This window comes from Oryx dammah, unplaced genomic scaffold (assembly GCF_014754425.2).
Source record: "Oryx dammah isolate SB20612 unplaced genomic scaffold, SCBI_Odam_1.1 HiC_scaffold_29, whole genome shotgun sequence".
Taxonomy (NCBI): Eukaryota; Metazoa; Chordata; class Mammalia; order Artiodactyla; family Bovidae; genus Oryx; species Oryx dammah.
In genome coordinates, this window is record NW_024070213.1 from 84,332,488 (window position 1) to 84,352,501 (window position 20,014).

Here is a 20,014-nt window from a genome sequence, read left to right on the forward strand (position 1 = left end):
CAGTGATGTTCCATGCAAAAGCCTTGTAGGGATAGGAATCCAGAGGGGTGACCACAGGTCCTCTTGGTCTATGGAAAAGCATGGGATATACTGTGACCCATAAGGCAAATACCCTTTGAACTAACCTGATTTATCTTGATGGAATTCTTTGCTTAGGTATTGTGAGCTCCATTTCTAGTATGCAAATTCTGCTTTCCTTTGAAATGGAAGGAAACTTGAGACATTTCTTAGGTAGTTTCAAGACCAAACTGCTTGTGAGAGTTAAGGACTTCCTTTTCTAACTGTGTACCAGAAGAGTTGGCAGTTAGAGGTGAGAGTGGCAGAGTGTTGCAGATGTGGACATCATATGGAAACCCAGCATCCAAACGTAGCATGTGGAACATAAGCAGTGGCCGCCCTGTCCCACTGTGGGGCTCAAGTGGGCTGGGGAGGAAGGGATTTGGGGTGAAAGTGAAAAGAAGTGCAGAGGAACTTTGGAAACATACTCATATTACATGTTCTCCCTAAAAAGAGACTTACTGCTGGTAAAATGGACTTTTTCTAGGCCTGGTTATACAATCGCTGGATTTTAGGTCCCAGATTCATGTTGCTTCTTACTGCAAAATGCCTGCATGTGACATTTTGTCTGTTTTCATTTCTGCCATTTAATAGGTCATGGTGAACTTTGTCTCCGAGTTTACTCACGAAAGATTTAAGGAGAGCCTTCACCTATCTTAGGACCTCACTCTGCTGTTCTTTTTCGTTTCTTCTTACATTTTGACCATTCTTCTCCTCTTCTTCCACTTTATTTTTCACATCACTGGCTTCCTGCCTGAGTCAGGAAGCGACCTTACGAGGCTGCCTGAGTAGAAGAGCATACACCGTCTTCGGACTTTTAGAGATGGGCTGCCACTACTGCATGGGTGCCTTTGTGTGCACTGAGAAAAGGCAGATGCAGCCCTAGCGGCTCAGGACAGACCGATCTCAGGACCAGCTCTATTGTTAAGACCAGCTCTTGTGCCGTGAACAGCCTGCCTAACCGGAAGGTGCAACCCTGTTCAGAAAACAAGAGTCCATGATCTTGCCTAAATAAACCATTAGAGTGACTACTGTTCTCATGATGAAACTGCTCTTCTTTAAAGTCCTCTTAAGGGATGAATAGACTTGGACACATGTATTTCTTCGCTTTTCAGTAGTTTACCGGTCCTTAAACACTGTTCAAAGCTACCTGGTGGCTTCCTGCTGCCACTAGCGTCAGATCCAAACAGGCTGATCTGATTTGCGAGACCTTCGCTTCTTTTCAGTGCTATGCTGTCATCCCACAGTTTGTCTTCATTTTAGCAAACACTTAATGGCCATGGACTACGAGTCAAACTCTTGAATCCCATCTTCTGTTCCTCTCCAGCTCGGCACTTTCACGGCAACTAGCTCCACGACAAAATAAGCCTCCTTGAAATTTCCAAACAGAAAGCTCTGGAGATGTCTGGCAAGCCCTGGGCATAACGTTCTGCTGCCGCAACCTGGAATCCACAGACTCGAGCTTGTGAGTCAGTTCCTCCAGCCTCAGCCTGGCACTTCTCTTGGTCACCCTCCCCCTCCTCCCCACAGACCCACATGCCTGCTTCAATACAGCATGCTCCTAATTCTGCTTGAAGTGTACAAGCAACACGCTTGAAGTACACTAGTTCAGTGTCATTTGAGGAACTCTCTCGGTATAAACTCCACACAGAAAAACAATGATGAGTCTTTATTCCCACAGTATAGTATGATTTAGAAAACACATTCATAGGCATTAGCTCTCTATGCATACATCTAGTCTTTGCCTCAATGCAGAGATTCTCAGCCTTGGTTGCACATAGAACCACCTGGGAGCTTTCATAGAGTGTGGAGATCTGAGCTCCCTGTCCAGGGAAGAAGGAAGCAGAATCTCTGAGGGTGGAGGCTGCGTGCAGGTTTGTTTGCCCGTACCAGGTGATCCTAATGAAAACCACTGCCTGCCTTTCTCTTTGCCGATCTTTTTACCATTTTTAGAGCTGGCTCAGAATCATCCAGATACTATACAGAATTCCCAGCACAGTACTGGCCAAAGACATGATTCTTTTTTTCTCCATACATCCTCCTTAGCTCCTGCCTAATACAACACCAGTTGACTTTGTCTCCAACCTACCCCATATGACTATGGAATATGTATATGTTATTCTAGAATTATTGTTTTCTCATTGCCTGTAGATCTGGTTTACTTAAAATGATAACTGTCTCAAAGATGGAAGCTATCTGTCTATCCTTTGGCTCTTTCCATAGTCCTGGCAAAGAGCCTCTGAACCACAATGAACAGTAAATGGATGTTGATTACAAATAGAACCTATTCTTCTTGCTTTAATTTTCCTTTGATATGAAAATCAAACAGGCTTCAGAGAATAAGGTTAGAAGATTGAAATAAGAAAAATATGTAGACTGGGAACTAAGAAAACAAAAGCAAAACCAAAGATGTCCAGTACAAGAAAAAGTGAATTTATATGTACTGCAGACTGATTGCCTGTCAAAGTGGACAATCCTTCTATATATGAGCTTATTCAAGTGTTACATGATTTCATTCAGAACTTCCCTTTGGGAACAGTTGCCAAAGTCTCCACGTTACAGCACTCTCTTTAGAATCTCCAGGAGAAAAAGCAGGATGGATGAGTCTAGAACTCTACTTCTACTTTGAGCATAAAACTGTGACCTGGTCTCTAGTCTAGTCTCTGCTGTTAACTAGCTGTGACCTTGATATATCATTGAGTTCCTCAGAGATGCTGACTCCCGGAGTTCTCCATAGTCATAATGTTAATAAAAACAGCCAACATTGATGAAGTATTTGCTGTGTACCAGGCCCTGTAAGTGAGCATTCTTCAGGGATTAGCATACTTCAGGATTAATTAGCCCTCATAATCACTCCTTGGGATGGTTACTATTATTATCTCTAATGAGGAAACTGAGGCGATTAATTTGTTCATGGTCACAAGGGAAATGCATTTTGGTTGAAATATATTCATTCAAGCCTCACTCAAATACCCAGTCCCCTCTCCCTCCATCTGTGTGCAGAGTGCCTGATTCTGGGCTCCTCGAACACTCTGTGGACACTGATATTTTAGCACTTGGCACTTGCCCTCTGTAGTGTGTTGATTGCTGTTGCTGTCTCTCCCAGCACACTGGACTTCGAATGCAGGATTTGGCAATTAATACGACACTCAGTATATGTGTCAAGTGAATGGTATGATCTCTCATTTAGTTCTCACAACAACTTTGTAAGTAGAATTAGTTTGTTTTTACAGATAAAGGCTGAGAGAGGTTAAGTAATTGACACAAGTTCACACAGAACTGGTCAGCTTTTGACTCCAAGCATCAGATTGTCCCTACTCTGTGCTGGCATCCTTGTTCACTCAGTTGTCTGAGACAATCCAGAAACCAGTGTTAAATTAACTCTACAGAGAAACCATTAAGACAGGTGGCACCAATGCCAGTGGTTGCCTATGTAAGCAAACCCAAATCAAAGCCTGTAAATGCCTTGTGGTTATGAAATCAAGACCTAAGAACAACCAACCACAAGCAGTCAATTAGGTTTCAAGCTATAGCCAACCACTAATTTATTGCTTTGCTTCCACCTTTTTTCTCTAGTCTTTTCTGGAGCCCCTGTTGGTGGAGGTCTCAACTGCTTCTGGCCTGGTGCTGCTCCATTCTGATTTTTGCTCAAAGAAGCTAAGAAATTTTAATATGCCTCAGTCTATCTTCTAACACCAAGGATCCATTCTGTACAGCATTTCCCTGCTTGTGATCCTTGCCTATCCCCTACTGCCCTCCTGTAACTGCTCAGTCCATCACCCTATCCCCATTCCCTCCATTGTCACCTCCTTCACTCATCTCGATTACTGCAATGGATAGTATAGATTTGGAATTTTGGCTTACCTCCAAAAACAAAAAATATTAAAAATTATGGGTGACTTTTCTAAATTGCAAGCATTTGTTATAATCTCTCTTAGAGACAAAGACATATTTCCATGCACTCAGCCTTGTGTAGCTTAAATCATGGTTCACTGGGAAGTTAGAATTGTGTTTTCACCTTTTAACATAAATTTTGGTATGAAGAGCAACATACTTCTCTAGTCCTATAAATCATATGAGGCAACTGGATAGTTTCCAGGATTCTACCCTTGTTTATTGATTTCATTTACGACTGTATTTGAGAGTCTGCTATTGGGGACCCAGTTCTGATCACTGCACTTGTTCTCCTGAGTTGTTGTTTTAGCTCATTTCATTGCTCAGTTTCTCTGGGGCTGTGGCCTAGATTGCTCTAAACTGCATTCCTGGTTTCCTGCCTTCCTACCTTGACATTGACTATCACCTGCTTCTGATATGCTCTGACTGTGCTCTGTCACAGGTAGGGATACTTAGTCATGTTAAGACCTCCCTGTAGTCCTGGCTGCTGGCCCTTTGCTGCCAGCATCCTTCAGAAAACTTCCTCCCATGCCCCTGAAACAGATCTCTCTCCCAACTGCCTGCCTCATCTCAGGGGTCGCCCTCTTTACAAGTACTGGAACTTGCTTAGACCCATAAATGTCCCTTTGATATTTACTTATTACAAACACAAGAGAAACTTCTTCAGAGGAAAGGAAGTCAGTCATTTTGGCAGTCTGCTCAGATCATTTCAACAATAAAGCTTCTCTGAATATTAAGGTTTCCTGCTCTTCTGGGAACAAAGTACTCCGGTTAATATCGTCAGATGACCTGCCAAAAAGAAAGGTCACTCTGGTAGAAGTTCCATGTGCTATTAAAAGATCGGACATTCCTTAGATGGGAAAGCAGTGACATATGGCCAGGGTTTTAATGAGACAGGGAAAGGTACAATGTGGCAAAACTTGATAGTATATGAAATTGATCTCTTCAAAAATAACATTGTGCATTTATTCTGTTTTGTAATTCCATTTAAAGTTAGTCTTCATTTGAGTATTGTGAATTATTTATTAGCCTTATGTATTTAACTCGTCAAGTGAAGATGTATTCTTGAATGAGAGGAAAAAAAACTTTTTAAAATCTTTTTGAAATAGAGCTGTGTCTGAAGGAGGCTTCCCTCATAGCTCAGTTGGTAAAGAATCCACCTGCAATGCAGGAGACCCCAGTTCGATTCCTGGGTTGGGAAGATCCACTGGAGAAGGGGTAGGCTACCCACTTCAGTATTCTTGGGCTTCCTTGTGGCTCAGCTGGTAAAGAATCCACCTGGAATGCGGGAGACCTGGGTTCGATCCTCGGTTGGAAAGATCCCCTGGAGAAGGGAAAGGCTACCCACTCCAGTATTCTGGCCTAGAGAATTCCATGGACTGTATAGTCCATGGGATCACAAAGAGTTGGAAATGACTGAGCAAGTTTCACTTTCTTTTCACTATGTTTCGAGGGAGAAAATGGAGATTATGAGAAAGTGAAATAATCTCTCTCCATATTCATTACGTTTATCTTAAGCCCCATCAAAATATTAATGGCTGTAAGGCTATTCCTTTCTTCCTCCTCTGATTGTTCTTCTAAATTCATTTGGATATAGCATCTCCCCAAAACTAGAATTGTCTGTTCTACTCTCTGATTTTCCACTTCCTCACCTTTCATTCACTTTTATTGTGTAGTTAAATGTTCATTTTTCACTTTACTACGTCCATGCAAATAGCATTCACAACTTAATGTTGTGTGTACTCTGACCATTGTTGTTTTTTTTTAATCATTTGCTTGTTTCCTATAGTAATTGTCTTTTTTAAAAATTAATTGTTTTATTTGTCTCAATTTATCTCATACCTTCCAATATTCTATCAGTCCAATTTCCCACAAGGTTGAAGTATATAGTGTATCAATTCCAGTTCCAAAATAAACGAATTCTTTTAAATTTTCAAGAGCTGTGACAAATAGCTCTATGTTATAAAATTGGGGAAATCTTGACATTTTAAAAGTAGAGTGGTTATGAGTGTTATTTTTTAAAATATGCATACCATGAAAAATATAGATAAATCATACCATCTTCAATTGCAGCACTTCTCTGGGAAGCAGTAAAGCTTAGGAGCTGAGTATCTGGTATTAGGGGCTTCCCAGATGACTCTGTGGTTAAGAATCCACCTGCCAATGCAGGAGATGCAAATTCAATCCCTAAGTCAGGAAGATCCCCTGGAGAGGGAAATGACAACCCACTCCGGTATTCTGGCCTGGGAAATCCCATGGACAGAGGGGTCTGGCAGGCTGCAGTCCAGGGGATCAGGAAAGAGTCAGACATGACTGAGCACGCACACACACAGACAACACGCTTCTGGTGTTAGAGTGCCTAGCTTCAGATCCTGGCTCTGCTCACCTGAAATCACATACTCACTGTTTTGTGCCTCAGTCTCTTCTTCCATAAAACGGAGGTAAGAGTACCTACCACAAGGATCCTTTGAGGTTTAACATAGATAATATAGGTATAATGCCTGATGCATAGTAAATACTTAGTGAATGTTAGGTATTACTTAGCACAACAGTGATAACAAAGAAACAATTTAAAAAGTGCTGAAAGACTATCTAAAGCTTATGCATGAAAATATATGAACATAAAATTAGAAAAATAACAAGCTGGGATAAAAACATTTGCAACATGAATGAGAGAGCATAAGGTAAACATTGCGTATATCATAGCCTTGGATAAAATAGAAAAACAAGCAAAGGACATAAATTGTACAGTTTATAAAACAAATAAAGCTGGTTGTATGGGAACTTCCCTGGCAGTCCAGCAGTTAAGACTCCACACTTCCACTTGCAGGGGGCATGGGTTCAATCCCTGGTTGAAGAATTAAAATCCCACACGCCACGTGGTACAAAAAAGAAAGTAAAAACAACCCCCAAAACTGGCTATATGAAAACATCTGCTTTCACTTATAATAAAGATTGCACATTAAAATAGAATGATATGCAATCAAAGGAAAGATACAAGCTGTTAATACCAGAAATGAAAGAAGGGCAATCACTACTGATCCCATGAACATTAAAAGAACAATAAAAGAATATTATTAACAACTCTATGCCCCCCCAAAATACAATAACTTGGATGAAATGGACCATTTCTTTGAAAGACACAATCTATGAAAACTCATACCTAGGAGAAACAGACAATCTGAAAAGCCTATATCTATTGAGGAAATATGATGAACCTAGACAGCATATTAAAAAGCAGAGACATTACTTTGCCAACAAAGGTCTGTCTACTCAAGGCTATGGTTTTTCCAATAGTCATATATGGATGTGAGAGTTGGACTATAAAGAAAGCTGAGCACAGAAGAATTGATGCTTTTGAACTGTGATGTTGGAGAAGACTCTTGAGAGTCCCTTGGACTGCAAAGAGATCCAACCAGTCCATCCTAAAGGAGACCAGTCCTGGATGTGCATTGAAAGGACTGATGATGAAGCTGAAACTCCAATATTTTGGCCACCTGATGCGAAGAGCTGACTCATTTGAAAAGAGTCTGATGCTGGGAAAGATTGAGGGCAGCAGGAGAAGGGGGCGACAGAGGATGAGATGGTTGGATGGCATCACTGACTCAATGGACATGAGTTTGAGTGAACTCCGGGAGTTGGTGATAGACAGGGAGACCTGGCATGCTGCAGTTCGTGGAGTGGAAAAGAGTCAGACATGACTGAGCGACTGAACTAAACTGAACTGACTGAGGAAATTCAATTAGTAATTAATGATATTCAAGAAGAGAAACTACCAGGCCCAGGTGAATTCTACCATACATTTAAGGAAGAAATGATACCAATTCTCTACAATCTCTTCCAGAAATAGAAGCAGAGGGAATACTTCCTAACTCATTTTTTGAGTCCAGCATTACCCTAACAGCAAAACCACACAAAAACATTAAAGAAAACAATGTACCTCATAAGTATAGATGTGAAAATTCTCAACAAAATATTAGCAAATCAAATCCAACGATGTATAAAAAGATATACACCACGATGAAGTAGGATTTATTCCTGGTACATGAGGCTCATTCAACATTTGAAAATCAATTAATGTAATTCATCACATCAAGGTTTTTTTTTTTATGATTACACCTATAAATGTAGAAGACATATTTGAAAAAAATCCAAAACCCATTCACAATGATTGGATTTGAAATGTAAAACAAACACCATTCACATTAGCACCATTTACAAAAGAAAGGGAAAAAAGAGAAATTCTTAAGGAAAAGTTTTTAAAAATAAATACAAGATCTCCCTAATGAAAATTACAAAATTCTTGAAAGAAATAAAAGATCTATATAAATAGAGACATATTCCATGGATACAAGAGTGAATATTGTCAATATATCAGTTCTTTGCAATTTGATCTATACATGTAACTCAATCCTAATAAAAATACCAGCAAGTTATTTTGTGGCTAGTGACAAATTGATTCTAAAGTTCATTGGAGAACCTTAAGTCCCAGAATAGCCAACACAATACTGAAGAAGAACAAATCTTGAGGACTGCCACTATCTAAATTTAATTCTTACTCTACCTACAGTGATGTGGAATTGGCAAAAGAATTGGCAAAAATATATCAATGGCATGAAATAAATAGCTCAGACTGGTTCCAAATAGGAAAAGGAATACATCAAGGCTGTATATTGTCACCCTGCTTATTTAACGTATATGCAGAGTACATCATGAGAAACGCTGGGCTGGAAGAAGCACAAGCTGGAATCAAGGTTGCCAGGAGAAATATCAATAACCTCAGATATGCAGATGACACCACCCTTATGGCAGAAAGTGAAAGAGGAGAATGAAAAAGTTGGCTTAAAGCTCAACATTCAGAAAACAAAGATCATGGCATCTGGTCCCATCACTTCATGGGAAATAGATGGGGAAACAGTGGAAACAGTGTCAGACTATATTTTTTTGAGCTCCAAAATCACTGCAGATAGTGACTGCAGCCATGAAATTAAAAGACGCTTACTCCATGGAAGGAAAGTTATGACCAACCTAGATAGCATATTCAAAAGCAGAGACATTACTTTGGCAACAAAGGTCCGTCTAGTCAAGGCTATGGTTTTTCCAGTGGTCATGTATGGATGTGAGAGTTGGACTGTGAAGAAAGCTGAGCGCCGAAGAATTGATGCTTTTAAACTGTGGTGTTGGAGAAGACTCTTGAGAGTCCCTTGGACTGCAAGGAGATCCAACCAGTCCATTCTGAAGGAGATCGGTCCTGGGTATTCTTTGGAAGGAATGATGCTAAAGCTGAAACTCCAGTACTTTGGCCACCTCATGCGAAGAGTTGACTCATTGGGAAAGACTCTGATGCTGGGAGGGATTGGGGGCAGGAGGAAAAGGGGACGACCGAGGATGAGATGGCTGGATGGCATCACCGACTCGATGGACGTGAGTTTGGGTGAACTCCAGGAGTTGGTGATGGATAGGGAGGCCTGGCGTGCTGCAATTCATGGGGTCTCAAAGAGTCAGACACGACTGAGCGACTGAACTGATATAGCTCAGAAATAGACCCCCACAAATCTAATCAACTTATCTTTGACAAAGGAGCTAAGGCAATTCAGTGAACAATGGATAAGCTTTTCAACAAATGGCAGTGAAAAAAGTGGACATCCACAGGAAAAAGGAAAAAGAAGGAATTGATGCAGACCTCACACCTTTTTTAGGACTTCCCTGGTGGCTCAGATGGTAAAGCGTCTGCCTACAATGTGGGAGACCCGGGTTTGATCCCCGGGTGGGGAAGATCCTCTGGAGAAGGAAATGGCAATCCACTCCAGTACTCTTGCCTGGAAAATCCCATGGGAGGACGCTGGTAGGCTACAGTCCACGGTGTCGCAAAGAGTCGGATATGACTGAGTGACTTCACTTTACTTCACACCTTTTTAAAAATTAACTAAAAATGGGTCATAAACCAAGGAGAAAATCTAGGTTATTTTATGCTTGACAATGAGTTTCTAGATTCAGCACCAAAAGTGCCGTCCATGAAAGAAAAATTAACTGGAACTTATTACAATTAAAAACTTATGAGGGGGCAGGGGAACGTATGCTCTTCAAAAGACACTCTTAAATGATTAAAAAGACATGTCATAGACTAGGGGAAAATATTTACAAAACTTGTATCTAATTAAGAACTTGTATCTAAAGGGTACAAACAATTCTCAAAACTCAATAATAAGAAAATAAACAACCTAACTTTAAAAATGGGCAAAAGATCTAACACCTTAAGAAAAAAGCTATAGATGTCAAAAAGTATAAGAAAAGATCTTCAACATCATATGTCATTGAAAGTGAAAGTGAAGTTGCTCAGTCGTGTCCGACTCTTTACAACCCTGTAGCCTACAAGGCTCCTCCGTCCATGGGATTCTCCAGGCAAGAATACTGGAGTGCGTTGCCATTTCCTTCTCCAGGAGATCTTCCTAACTCAGGGATCAAACCCAGTCTCCCACATTTCAGGCAGACTCTTTACTGTCTAAGCCACCAGGGAATATCATATGTCATTAGGGAATGACAAACTAAAACAAAAATGGGACACCTATTAGAATGGCCAAAATCCAAAGTAATGACAATACCAAATGCTGGAGAGGATCTTGAACTACAGGAACTTTCATTGTTGGTTGGGAATGCAAAATGGTCCAACCATTTCAGAGATAGTTTGGCAGTTTTTTACAAAGCTATACTTTTAGCCTTACCACACAAGCCATTATTTATATTCCTTGGTATTTACCCAAATGAGTTGAAAATTATGGCCACACAAAAGCCTGCTTTTGAATATTTATAACAGCTCTGTCATAATTTCCAGAACTTGGAAGCAACCAAGATGTCCATTAGTAGGTGGATAGATAAACAAACTGCGGTACATTTATAAAATGGAATAATATTCAGTGATAAAATGAACTATCAAACCACAAAGACATGGATGAACCTTAAATGCCTATTGCTAAGTGAAAGAAGCCTGATAATTAGAAGAGACTACCACTGAATGACTACAACTATTAACATATGGCATTCCAGAAGATGCAAATTATAAAGCTAATAAAAAGACTAGTGATTGCTAAGCCTTCTGGGGAAGAGGAGGATGTGCTCTAGGTGCAGCAGAGAGAATTTTTAGGACAGTGGAACTATTCCATATGACACTGTAATGGTGCATACATGATATGAAGTCACATGATAATACATCACACCATGAAACATGGAAATAAACATTTGTCCAAACCCACAGAGTATACAACACAGAGTGAACCCTAATGTAAAGCAATGACTTTAGTCAAAATTCCCTGGTGGCTCAGATGGTAAATTGTCTACCTGTAATGTGGGAGACCTGGGTTCGATCCCTGGGTTGGGAAGATCCCCTGGAAAAGAAAATGGCAACCCACTCCAGTACTCTTGCCTAGAAAATTCCATGGATGGAGGAGCCTGGTGGGCTACAGTCCATGGGGTCACAAAGAGTTGGACATGACTGAGCGACTTCACTTTCTTTTTTTCTTTCTTTAGTTAAAATAATATATCAACATTGGTTCATCAGTTATAGCAAATATACCACACTGATACAAAATTTAATAATAGGGGAATCTTTGGGGATGGGAGGAGTGTATATGAGAACTCTATACTTAATAGCCTATTCATATATTTTTATATATTATATGTAATGTAACCTTTTTCACCTATGACACTTCAAAATTATTTTTATGGTGCAGTATCCACTGAGGATGAAGTCTATTCTCTACTCAAGTCTAGAGTTATCTCTTTTTTAATTATATATGTATTTATACATATAGTGTGTGTGTGTGTGTGTGTATTTCTTCTTTAAAACCTCTGTTTGCTTCTCACTGTCCTCTACAAAAAAGTTCATATTTACTCCTATCCTTGTAGAACCTAGAGCAGTGCCTAGTCCCATAGTGGTTTCCTACTCACTATTTTCTAAATCACCGTTGCATGATATGTTGAATGTAGATGATTGTGCATGCACTAAAGTGTGCTATCATCTAGTTCATACATATTTCTCCCTCTTACACACAGTGCTACAGTGGTAGGTGTTGCCAAATGCCTTGCTGATTTCAGGAAACAACATGCCTATAGATTTCCCCTGCGGTGTCAGACCAATAACTCTACTCCATCTCAGTTCAGCTTGTTACAGAGTAGGTAGAAAAAAAATAAGGACAGTTAAACAGTAAAGGGCCCATGAGACGTGGATTAAAAGGCACAGCTATTCACTTAAATTCTACTTCGCCAGTGTTCTTAAAAACAAAGTATGGATTTGTTTGAAGTTACTTGGAAGGCCTTTTAAAGTCCTAGATAGTATGGTTATTAATACTGCCCTAACAGCATTTTATTAGGGCTTTCCCAGTGGCTCAGGGGTAAAGAATCTGCCTGAAATGCAGGAGACACAGAAGATGCAGGTTCGATCTCTGGGTTGGGAAGATGGCAACCCATTCCAGTATTCTTGCCTGCAGAATCCCATGGACAGAGCAGCCTGGTGGGCTACAATCCATGGGGTTGGCAAACAGTTGGACACAACTGAGCACAAACACATAACAGTATTTTCTTACCATTATTATTCCTTGACAAAGAAAACAGATATTTTTAAGTGCATCTTTGAGTAAACTTGACCCTCTACCTGAAAACAGGCCACTGAGTTGTACCCAACTGTGAAGAAATATTAAAATCCATTTAGATCAACTACAATATGAGCATATCGGTGTTATAAATATCTAATTATATATATATATATATATATATATATATAAAGCACCACAGATAAAATGAAAACATGTAGAAGATTCTTATGTGGCAGTCAGACTTTGGGAATTTGATTTCTGTGAACTACAATGACAAAGATATGAGAATCCATTAAGAACTCTAAACTTAACAGAACGGTTAAAATTTGTCATGACAGGGAATTGCTACCCAATAGCACCATCTCACCTTCCATTCTTGGGTTGGAAAGACTCTGAAATGGTGCAAAACTTTGCCTATCAAGAAATTATGCTGCATTGCAAAAGTACATAAGTTATCAGGCTATGCCAGACTGGATGTTGCATGGGAAGCTGTCACTGGTATCTACTACAGCTGGAAGGGAAAGTAAAGTGTCTGTTTCTAAGGCAAGAATATTTCCAAAATTCTCTCTGTCTGGCCCGTTTATAGCTCCTGCAGTCCTCACTGTTCCTGTGTCTTCTACCTACTGCTCCTGTTTGATCTGATTCTATATTTTCTCAAATTTGACTCCCTCATTATCTAGACAGAAGTTTAAAAAAAAAAAAAAAGTATACTAGAGCCCTGTTCTCTCATGAAGCAATCTGCTAGACCAAAGTGGCTTCTGCCCTTTTAGATGATACATGTGTTCTCCAGTTTGCCACAATCCCCACTATTCCCTAATGTCTCCAACACTGAGGCTACATATTAAGTTTTAATTTTGCCATTATACTTTCACTTCTGTTTTTTTCCTTGTGGTAGAGGGGTATTTATCAGAAATAGTAAATAAGAGATCTAAGAGGTTCAATCATTTTTTTTTTAGTACAGTATAGTCATCACTTGGTATCCACAGGGGCTTGATTTCAAGACCCCCAGAAGATACCAAGTCCATATAACCTATGCCCATCCTCTTATATACTTTAAATGCTCTGGATTATTTATAATACCTAATACAATGTAAATGCTATATAAATAGCTGCCAGCACGTGGGCCATTCAAGTTTTACTTTTTGGAACTTTCAGGAATTTCTTTTTTTTTTTTAATAATATTTTCTATTCTTAGTTGGTTGAATCTATGGATGTAGATGGAACACATGAAATGAGAGGGCTGGCTGTACAATTCTTAGAGGAAGCAAAGACTATTCCTACATGTTTAGTATGCAAAATGGGTGTCCATACAAAGAATAGACCCTGCTCATTCATCCTCTTCCATCTCACACCTAATCCCTATAGCCACTGGAGCTTACACCTCCTGGGCTGGTTCTCAAGCATAGACGTGCTCCTGGAGTATGTAGCAGGCTCTGGATTAGCCCCCGTCCTTACTTGCTGCCTAGGTTCCTTAATCCCCCAGAGCCAACAGACTGGGACAGGCAGGTCAGACTTTTAAAGGTAAAGGCTCCGGTGGCTCTAGTTCTCTTCCTCATTTACTTGCCTCATTGTCTACAAATAAGCTGATTTCCACAGTCAAGCCATAACATTTCCCCCTAATTTAGCAGTAAATACTATATGTTGAATCTGGATACCCTAGTTCAGTTACCTCCCTAATCATTTCACCTTCCTTGTAATTGAGGTTAGATGTAGATGGTTATGGGCTTCCCACATGGCACTAGTGGTAAAGAACCCGCCTGCCAATGCAGGAGACGTTAAGAGATACAGGTCCGATCCCTGGGTCAGGAAGATCCCCTGGAGGAGGGCATGGCAACCCACTCCAGTATTCTTGCCTGGAGAATCCTATGGACGGAAGAGCATGGCTGGCTGCAGTCTATAGGACTGCAGAGTCAGATACGACTGACTGTGACTTAGCACAGCACAGCATAGATTGTTATAGTAAGCAATTCATTTAGCCAATAGTATTTTTAGGGGAGGGGCACATTGTGTGGCATACAGACCTTGGGTCTGTGACCAAGGAACGAACTCATACCTCCCTGAAGTAGAAGTGTGAATTCTTAACCCTGGACCACCAGGGAAGTTTCCCTAGCCAATAGGTTTTTTTTTTTATGAAAATGAAGGAAAAGGAGGTCAGAGAGGAAGGAGCAGACAGGTCTTAGTAAATGTGAGCCATAATATGATCAACAGTTGGCATAAGGCCTAGGGTGTTTTACTCTATATCTTCTCTCCTTGGTCATTCCTTTAGCCTCCTGGAGACAAGGCAAAACTGTATGTTCATGTTCTGTACTCTACATTAATTACGTTAAAAATCCTAGTTTTTAAAAGGACCTGGTATGTTGGAAAAGAAAGTGAAAAAACAGATTTGAGTGGAGTCATCCACCTTCCACTGTGTCCCCAAATGCCAGCACTTTCCAGAGGACTAGCTAGCTTAGCAGTGTCTGCTTCCCTGTAACTAGATGTCTGTCCTAATGCCCAGGGACTTTGATAGATTCATCCAGAAGAACTGGAGCCAACTTCATTGGCATCTGGACAAAAAGTCTCCTGGCTCAGGTCGGCAAGGACTTTGAATGGGATGCCAGCAAACAGGGAACCCAAAGCTCATGATGAGAAGGCATAGACCAAGGTGACCCTGGTGGTCCCTGGCTGAGAACCTTCAGGGAAAAATCTTTTCAGGTCCTAAATGGTCTCCGGTGGTCCAAACACCAAGAAAAAGGACTTAAAGCAGAAAGTGAGAGACTGAGGGCTAAATTAGTTCAGATCTTTGTCCCCAAATGTAAAAGAAATGATTAGGAAATCCTAGCGTTGGTCCGAGGAAGTGGGTGGGATTGGTTGAGGTGAAGTGGGGAGCCAGCAGCCGTGCTCAACCCGGAGCGCAGAAAAGGGTCAGGACTCTATGAAAGTAGCTCCACGAAAGAGGAAGCCCGAGCCAGCTCCCCAGCAGCCCGAGGCCACAGGGCCATGCTCTCCAGCTGGCTGAGGCGGCTGCCCCCACCCAAGCCCGCTGACGGAAGTGCCGTCTCTCTCCTGATAGGAGGAGGATGACCCAGCAGATCGGCAAGTGGCCAAGAGGAGCTCCCCACTGCCTTCTTCACCTCTTAGCACGAGTGACAGTGTGGTATGCCCCCTGACCTCTCTTCCTCCTCCGGGACTAAACCATGACTGGACAGGACAATAAGGAACTCGTCCTTGCCTGAACCTGTAAGTATGCATTCCTCGTCAGCAGACACAGCGCCAAGGTAAAACACTTACCTCAGGCTGGCGAGCTGGTCCCCCGCCATGAAGGATACACCACTTGTTCTTAAGGCATCCACCGAGAGATTTTATTCAGACAAAGCATCTGGTGGGGGGGGCGGGGGGGGTTCCCACTTAAAGACATGATAAGCTCCTCATCTAGTTTTGTTTGACAGCCTCAGCAGATGACAGGCAAGATTTGCAGATTTTTCTTAACCTACTTCCTCCTAAAATTTTGTCTGTGGTTAATGACGCTCTGCAAGAGACAGTTTCATCCTGGAGGCTAACATTCTATGACTCCACCAAAGGTCTAGGACTTCTGAGCCTGCCGTAACCAGACACAAGCCCAAAACCAAAACAGTTACACGTCAAGTGAGGGACTTGGTGAAGTCAGTTCAGCGCCAGGTTTGTTCCCCACAGGTCCTAAGTCAAAACAGCCTGCCTGTCTTGGTCACGGTGTTTTAATTTCCATGTCCATCACCTTCCGTGGCGCGGCACCACTACAAGCATGTAAGTGGTGTGGTGCCCAGTGCAGAGGGTGGGCAGGGAGCAGGGGCTGTGGGGTGTGCGCTGGCCCTGGACCGTACTACTTCCTGGCTGACTGGCCTGGGGCAACACCTGACCCTCTAAGAAATCCTTCCCCCATTTCATCTCCTTCCCGGAGGCAGGAACTTATCCTGCAGAGTGGTTTAAAAGGGAACAACTGGGGCTTCTCTGGTGGTTCCTCTGTTAAGACTGTATTCCACTGCAGGGGTCATGGGTTCAATCTGTGGCCAGGAAGCTAAGACCCCTTATGTCTCATGGCCAAAAAAGCAAGGTAAAAGGTGACAGCTAATGGACACTTAATGTCTGGATGGAAAGTAGATTCCTAATAAATGATGGCAGTGATTATTACTGTTGACTTTGTAAAAGGAATTAATACACTCAAAGTACTCAGAATACTATACTCAGGAAGTGTCCATTATTATTTATTCTTGTGATCTAAGGAAACCCAGATGCCTTGTCACTTTGGGATCTGCATGCCTCACGGAGGTAATACTATGTATTTGGCTAACATGCCTGATTTCAGAAAAAATTTTGACAACGATTTAGCAGGTTAAATTCAGCCTATGAAAGGGAAGTGAAAGTGTATGAGCTACACTTTAGAAACAGCAAAGACAGTAGGTCAGAGAATGGACAGAGGAAGAAGAGAATATAGTTGGGAAGATAAATCAGGAAGCCGAAGCAGGACTACAGATCTGAGCTGAGGTCCAGGCTGTAGGGAGAGCAGGGGACTGACCCAAGCGTGGCTCAGCAGGTAGAATCTGCTCTATTCTGGGTGGATGAAGACAAGGGAGACATCACAGATGACCTTGTAATTTCTGTTGTGGAGCAATTAAGTGAATGTTGGCCTCACTTACTGAGAAGAACAACACACTTGGGGAATAAGATCATTAGTTTAGAACTGATTTTAAATTGAATCCTTGCATAGTCTCAGAGTTTATTCAACCAGCAGCAAAGAGAGATTTCTTTCTTCTTAGCAATTTTTGTCATGGATTTTAAAACTACCCCGAGATTTAATTAGCTTCCATCACCAAGAATAAATGCATATATGGAACATAAACACAGAATCTTTTTCTTCTGATACCAATATATCAAGTGACTAAGTCCACAGTTATACAACAGTTAGAAATCATGACAAAACAGAATGTTGACATATGACTCATAGGTTAAGCTGGTGAACATCAGAGAAATAAGAGCAATTTGTAGTTCTCCATTTTCATTTATTTAAATGTATTTCAGAGATTCAACAACAAAATGTGTTAAGGAAAGAAACAGCCTAAAGGAGAAAGAAAGGAAGGCAAGGAGAAGTAACCAGTAGCGTGATTTTTGTGAATGATAATTTGGAAAAATATTTAAAAATAGAGAGTAGTTCCATTTACTGGTAGAATGGAACAGTGATGCACAACTGACATATGAAACAAATGATGCTGTTTGGGGCACTCGTTATCTTTACAAAGCAAATGTCTTGAGGAAGAGAGTCTAACCGGAAGCCACTTTTCACAGTGCTATTTTCAGTCATTTTCATATCTTCATTAAGATGTTTCAAATCCTTTTTCAGTGATAGAAGTGATGCCCTAACATAAGGCTGTAACCGCATTTCCAGCACTGAATTATAATCCTCTGCTTCTGTGTTTCTCCCTGACTGACAGGGAGCTCCTGAACAAGGAGACTATATTTTACTCAACCTTGTACCCACTGGTGTCAGGCACTGCACCCGGCTCTGGAGGCACTCATCGAGATTTATCTTAAACAAAAAAGGAAAAGAAGAGTAGCACGCATCAAAAATATTAAGCAATTTCTACCTTCCAAAAGAAGACAATTTCATGGTCAGGAATTTTGCAGTTAATATTAATTAAATGCAGTTAATATTTAAATATCTAATATTTAAGATATTAGAATTTGCCTCTATAAATGTGGTATGACCCAAGTTTCAGATTGCTTTGAAAATAAATTACTGCGTCCATAATCTTCCATGCACACAGATGAAAGGTGAGCATTTTGGTTTCAGCAAATAACGTTACCATTCTTAGAATTAACATATAACACCACTTAAAAGCATGCATTAAAAAAATAAGTTTTATTTTATTGAAGTATAGTTGATTTAAAATATTGTGTTAACTTTTTTATACAAGTGATTCAGTTATACATATATATACATTCTTTTTCATATTCTTTTCCAGTACAGTTTATCACAGAATATTGAATATAGTGCTATACAGTAGGGTCTTCCTTTTTATCCATTCTATATATAATAGTTTGCATCTGCTAATCCCAAATTTCCAATCCATCCCTCCCCACACCCCACCCTGTTGCAACTCCAAGTCTGTTCTCTATGTCTGAGAGTCTGGTTTTGTTTCACAGATAAGTTTGTTGGTGTCGTATTTTAGATTCCATATATAAGGGATACCATATGGTATCTGTCCTTGTGTTTCTGACTTCACTTAGTATGATCATCTCTAGGTCCATCCATGGTTCTGTAAATGCCATTATTTCATTCTTTTTTATGGCTGAGTAGTATTCCATCCTGTATCTGTACCCCATCTTTTTTTTTTTTTAATTGAAGGATAATTGCTTTACAGAATTTTGTTGTTTTCTGTCAAACCTCAACATGAATCAGCCATGGGTATACATATATCCCCTCCCTTTTGAACCTCCCTCCCATCTCCCTTCGCATCCTACCCCTCTAGGTTGATACAGAGCCCCAGTTTGAGTTTCCTGAGCCATACAGCAAATTCCCATTGGCTATCTATTTTACATATGGTAATATAAGTTTCCATGTTACTCTTTCCATACATCTCACCCTCTCCTCCCCTCTCCCCATGTCCATAAGTCTGTTCTCTACATCTGTTTCTCCACTGCGGCCCTGTAAATAAATTCTTCAGAACCATTTCCCTAGATTCCATATATGTGCATTAGAATACGATATTTATCTTTCTTTCTGACTCACTTCACTCTCTATAATGGGTTCTAGGCTCATCCACCTCATCAGAACGGACTCAAATGCATTCCTTTTTATGGCTGGGTAGTATTCCATTGTGTATCTGTACCCCATCTTCTTTATCCATTCATCTGTCAATGGACATTTAGGTTTTTCCATGCCTTGCCTATTGTGAATAGTGCTGCTGTGAACACTGGAGTGCATGTATCTTTTTAAATCATAGTTTTATCTGTATGTATGCCCAGGAATGAGATTGTTGAATCATATGGTAGTGACTGCACCAGCTTACATTCCCAAAATACCCAGATATTTTTAAACTGACGGTGTTGTGAATAGCCCCCTCCAATGTGACAACTTGAAAGTAAAAGCCATTTTAAAGAGAAAATTTTCAAACACAGATGATGAATGTGAAAGGTAAAAGAGGACTCTCTGCCAGCCTCTCTGGGCAAGAAATAAAATGATGCTCCTAGCATTTTGCAGGTCTAGAATATAGCTTCATTTGCGTAGTTTATGCCAACATGGATCATGGAAAGGAAATTTTGTTGTCACCAATAAATAGTTAAGTCAACTGACTGCTAAACATCTCAAAATGAGTGTCTTCGAGAGCTGGCCTGGGTTTGGACAAAAGTGCTCTTACAGATATGGTGACCTGGTGAACTTTAGTGAAATGGAAGTGGAATATTATTCAGCCTGTGAAAAGGAAACCCTGTTACCTACATCAACATGGATGAACCTTGGGGAT

The 20,014-nt window shown here is 40.7% G+C and overlaps 1 protein-coding gene across 9 annotated transcripts in view; it reads left to right on the plus strand.

The window, feature by feature from the left end:
* Window positions 1-20,014, plus strand: part of LOC120857930 (PC-esterase domain-containing protein 1B-like) — a 201,189-nt gene that overhangs the window by 119,352 nt on the left and 61,823 nt on the right. For 6 of the 9 annotated variants that reach the window (XR_005719778.1, XR_005719779.1, XM_040233830.1 and 3 more), the window contains exon 4: window positions 15,592-15,758. The exons of 1 other annotated variant lie outside the window; for it this stretch is intronic. The gene's annotated coding sequence lies outside the window, so the exon portion shown is untranslated. Of the gene's footprint in view, window positions 1-1,384; window positions 1,523-15,591; window positions 15,759-16,744; window positions 16,824-20,014 lie in introns of those variants that run through there. 2 more of the 9 variants (XM_040233828.1, XM_040233834.1) reach the window with 2 other exon arrangements.